The sequence below is a fragment of the Punica granatum genome, chromosome 1, assembly GCF_007655135.1.
Source record: "Punica granatum isolate Tunisia-2019 chromosome 1, ASM765513v2, whole genome shotgun sequence".
Lineage (NCBI taxonomy): Eukaryota > Viridiplantae > Streptophyta > Magnoliopsida > Myrtales > Lythraceae > Punica > Punica granatum.
Window position 1 is genome coordinate 44,481,084 of NC_045127.1, and position 5,631 is coordinate 44,486,714.

Below are 5,631 nucleotides of genomic sequence, written 5' to 3' on the forward strand. Positions count from 1 at the left end.
CTCGGCCGGGGTAGATGGACTTGAATAGAAAGGAGTTTCTGTTCAAGTGTTACAGATCTAAGAATGAAATTAAAGAGTCCATATGATCGGCTATAGAGTTTGGCATTTACCGTAACTCTAGCTAGATCGGGATCTTGTAGTGAAAGGATTCAGTGCATGGTATATACGATCAGAGGTTCATCAGAATGTTCCAATTATACATTCGTCATCTTTTGGATTGTCACGATATGCTGCTAGGCGTCACTCGTGAACTTTGGGAACCAAGGGCATTTTGGGAATTATGCTTTCGGTTACAGAAAGAGTTTCTAGTAGTATCAAATGAGTTGATACTATAATCCCATTGCCATTTGATGATGAACCTAGTTAGTCACACACATTGAGCGTGTCTAAACCGAGAAAAGAATTAATTCTAATTAAGGAAGTTAATTAGAAATTAATTATCGAACGAGGCTTGCAATGTGGTTGTGAGGGTGCTAGCACATCCTGAAGCCGAGTTCAATATCAAGGATAAATCTAATTAAGGAAATACGATAGTTTCCTTATTTGGAGAGTTTCTGTAAATAGATCGTCTATTTATGGAAACTCGTGTCGAGGACTTATTTAATCTTTCTTTCTAACTATAAGGGTAAGTCATTGGATGACTTAAATTATGAGGACTAATTTGTGATTTATTAATTAATTCGGATTAATTAATAATTGCATTTTAATCCCTAGGGTAAGAATATATATAGATATGTTCTTACGGTTAACCCAAGAGGTTAATTGATTGAAAACCCTAATATTAGAAAGAGAGGAAGAGGAGAGACGGCTGAAATTGTTGCCGTGAACTCCGAGGGCTGATCGGAGTTCTTCTCGGATCCGATTCGGCATTTCGGTGTTGTCCTTGGCGTCCTTGAAGAGATATTTTCATTCCGTTCGAGATCGGTGACCTAGATCGGAGTGTACGGGTCGAGAGGAGTCTAATCTCGGTGGAGACGTGCTCGTGTGGACGAGCTAGAGGCCGGACACTTGGACGGCTAATTTGATCGACTCGAATCAATAAGGTTAGTGAAAAGTTCGTAACTTTTCTTATGGATTCATTGTGTGATGTTATCTATTCGTTTAGAAGGCGATTCTTATGTCAAGATGTGATCTTGAAGTTTTTGATTAAACGAGCACGCGATAAAAATTTGATTTTTACTGTAATTAAACTTTCCGCTGCGTACGTGCTCGGTTTTCTTACAGTGGTATCAGAGCCAGCCTTCTAATCGATTAGATACATGTTTTGTGTCTAATTTTGGTGATTGATTGTGATTTATTAAAATGTTTGATAAATCAATATCGAATTGGACATGAGGAATTGTTTTTCCGTGACCGGCCTAAGACAATCCAATAGGATTGGTTGTCTCGGCTGAAGCACAATTGCTGCTCAGTAGCCGAGGAAAGTCCTCGATCAAAGCTGGGCATAACGGGGTTTGGCTACTGTTTCGAGAAATTTTTTGTTTGCTTGGTGGCTGCCGGATTTTTTTTTTCTTTCGGTTGATTACAAGTCAATCTCGGACAGAATTATTATTATTATATTTCAGATCAGCTGCTGAGAGTTGCTGGGTTGCTTTGCTCATAACTGCTTGTCCATGGCTGTTTGGAAGAATGAGACGGACTATTTTTCAGCCGCTATTGCACGGGTGGCTATTGGTCGGGATTGTCCCGGGTGGCTGCTGCCCAGCGGCTGAGTTGAACGCCTCTTCTTGGGTGGTTATGCTCCTTCGATCAGGAATGACTGAGGAGAGTCGGCTGCCCCGAGCCGGCGATAATCGCGTAATGGGCATTTTCGATAATTTTGGAAATTAGATTTCCGAAACAATTAATTACCAAAATTGTTTTCGTAAAATTTGATTTTATGGAAATTGGATATTTGATATCCTATTCTAATGAGATTAGAAATTTGATATTTGATATCAAAAAGGAATTTTGAAGATACACTAGATATATGATATCTTGAATATTTTTCAAAATTGGAAATTTCCTAATATGTGATATTTGGATATTTTGTAAAGAGTTACAAAATTGGCACGAAATTTATTTCCTTTTATGCTATTAGTTTCCTTTATAAATTTCGAGCATGTTGTGTGATTATGGGCTTTAGGAAATTTTTTGCTTAATTCTTGTGGCTCTAGGATTAGGCTAATAGTAAGTCCATGATCATGTTTTTATTGATTCCGAGTACATATTTATGCATGTGATGTGTGAATACGGATAATGTGCAAAGTGAAACCGAATAGTAATTAGGTCACCTTAAAGAAAATCTTCCAAATTAAAATATTAAGTCGAGAATGGCATGAGGTTGCGAACCTCTGTCATGGCTCTCCACCAAAGCATTCTCTAGAGAGTTTTAATTTGTTTCGTTGTTGGTCGTGGACACTCGGGGGCATAAGACAGACTAAGAGATCTTTTTGCATGAATGTTAAAACATGTGATGTTTTAGATTGTCAGTTGCCAATAACGGCAGGCACCTGAGGTAGCTGATATCTAGGGTTTGGTGGGTTAGACTTAACTATGTATAATGGACCAATAACGGCAGGCACCTAAGGTCCAGAGTACTAGGAGCCGAATTGATTGAACCGTACATAGAGATGTACTGAATAAAGAGTTGTTCACTTGTAGAATACTTGTTTCCAATAATGGCAGGTACCTGAGGGAATTAGTATTTTATGAGAATTCAATCACTCGCTAGGAATTTTTCTCAATTAGGATTCCCGTTTCCTATTTTGGAAGTGTAGGATTCGAAAAGATAGTGGGAGACCATTTTGATTGAAAGTCCATGGTCATTATGGTTATATACATAAATTCATTAATTTTATCTTGTTATTTTCTGCAGTCATGATAAGTATGAAATCTATGAATCCTCTCTCGTGCATACTGAATGATAATAGGCTCACTGGGCCTAACTTTTCGGACTGGCTCCGTAACCTGAACATTGTCCTAAACATGGAGGCTCTGGGATATATCCTGGAGACTCAGGAGATTGAACTCCCTGGCGGGGATGCTACGAGTGATCAGCAGGACGCATATGATCAGTGGTCTGTTGATGACACGAAGGTCCGCTGCTATATGCTTGCTTCCATGAGCAATGAGTTGCAGAAGCAGCATGAGAACATGAAGAGTTCTCGTGAGATCTTGAAGAATCTCAGGGAGCTCTATGGGGAGAATAGCAGGACCGCACGATATGAGATATCGAAGGAATTGTTCCGTGCGAGAATGCAAGAGGGAACTGAAGTCGCAGCTCATGTGCAGAAGATGATCAGGCTGATTCAACAGCTTGAGAAGCTTGAGTTCCAGATGGACAAAGAACTCCATGTGGATTTAGTTATTCAGTCTCTCCCAGATTTTTTCTCAGGGTTCATTGTGAACTTTCACATGAACAAGTTATCATGTTCGTTGTCTAAGCTGCTGAACATGTTGGTCACTGCACAGAATGCTATGAACAACAAAAGGAAGGATAAGGAAGTCGTTCTTGTGGCTGGTACTTCTTCCAGTAAGACTGGGAAGAAGAATAAGAAGTCCAAGAAAGGCTCTGTTCCTCAGCAGTCAGCAGGGGTGTCAAAAAAATAAGGGCAAGGCAAAGGTTGTTGCGGATAAGGGAACTTGTTTCCACTGCGGCAAGAATGGACATTGGAAGAGGAACTGTCAGCAGTACCTCGCCTCGTTGAAGGCAAATAAGGGAAAGAAACCTTTAGAAGGTATGTCTATCTCTTGTTATGTTAGTTCCAATGGTTCATATAGCTCATCTACAGCTTGGGTTCTTGATACTGGTGCAAGCTCACACGTTTGTACCTCTATGCAGGGGCTAGCAAGCAGTAGGGTCCTCGGAAGAAATGAGGTCTGCCTAAAGATCGGCAATGGAGCAAGTGTTGCGGCCAAAGCTGTGGGGTCGACTTCGTTACGTCTGGATGGACATGTTTTATTTCTAGATCGTGTTTTAGTTTTACCAAACGCCTATCGGAACATTATTTCTGTTTCTAGTTTGACTAGGAGTGGATACTTGTTTGATTTCAGACATGATGTTTGCAACATTTATTATGGTAATAAAGTTATTGGCGTTGGTTATTTACACGATGGCCTTTATTATCTTAGAGCTAGAAATAAAACGATTCCGAACACGATTGAGATTAACACCGTATCCGAATCTATTCCAAGTTTAAAGCAACTTTGGCACCTTAGACTAGGGCATGTTGCAGATGATAGGATATGTAAGTTGGAAAAGATGGGACTTATAGTTCCATTGGGTTCTGAACCCAATTCAACTTGCGAGTCTTGTCTTCAAGGCAAGATGACTAGGACTCCATTTGTGGGACAAATGGAGAGGGCTAAGGAAGTTTTAGAACTCATACATAGTGATGTGTGTGGTCCATTTAGTGAAATGGCTCGGGGTGGTTATTCCTACTTTATTACCTTTACCGATGATTATTCTCGTTTTGGGTATGTTTATCTTATGAAGTATAAACACGAATCCTTTGAAAAGTTCAAGGAATTCAAAGCTGAAGTAGAAAAACAGAAAGAGAAGAGCATCAAGACTCTTCGATCAGATCGAGGAGGAGAGTACATGAGTACTGAGTTTGGTGATTTCCTGAAAGAACACGGTATTGTTTCTCAATTCACTCCACCAGGAACACCACAATTTGAATGGAGTTTCTGAAAGGAGGAACCGTACCCTGTTAGACATGGTTCGGTCGATGATGAGCTATACAGATCTCCCCATTTCGATGTGGGGATATGCGATGCAAACCGCGTGTTACTTGCTTAACAGAATTCCAAGCAAGTCGGTCTCTACCACTCCATATGAGATATGGAATGGTAGGACACCTAGTCTTAAGCACGTTAAGATTTGGGGTTGTCCTGCATTCATTAAGAAGCAGAAGACCGATAAGTTGGAAACCCGGTCCGAGAAAGGCAGGTTTGTTGGTTATCCAAGTGACAGCCTTGGATACTATTTTTATTTCCCTACTGAGCAAAGGGTTGTTATTAGTAGAGATGCGATCTTTTTGGAGAAACAGTTTGTCCAGGAAGGTGGCATGGGAAGGCAGATAGTACTTGATGAGGCGTCATCAGTACCACAAACTGATCAGATGCCCATTTCGATGGACATTGATAAACCAGTTGAGACATTTATTCAGATTGAGAATGTCACAGAACCTCGAAGGTCTGGTAGGGTAACTCATACTCCCGCGAGATACCTTAATCTCCATGAGAACGTACAAGAGTTGTTCGTTCATGGAGATAATGATCATAGGGATGATCCTACCACTTATGAGGAAGCTATATCAGATATAGATTCTTCTAAATGGCTAGACGCCATGAAGTCCGAGATGGACTCCATGAGCAAGAACCAAGTCTGGGATATTGTTGATCCTCCTAAAGGTATAGTACCTATAGGGAACAAATGGATTTTCAAGAGGAAGATTGGTGCTGATGGAAAGGTAGAGACCTATAAAGCTAGGCTAGTGGCGAAGGGTTATCGCCAAAAGCAGGGAGTCGACTATGAGGAGACTTTCTCGCCTGTAGCCATGCTGAAGTCCATTAGGATAATGCTAGCCGTTGCTGCACACTATGATTATGAGGTTTGGCAGATGGATGTCAAGACCGCCTTCCTCA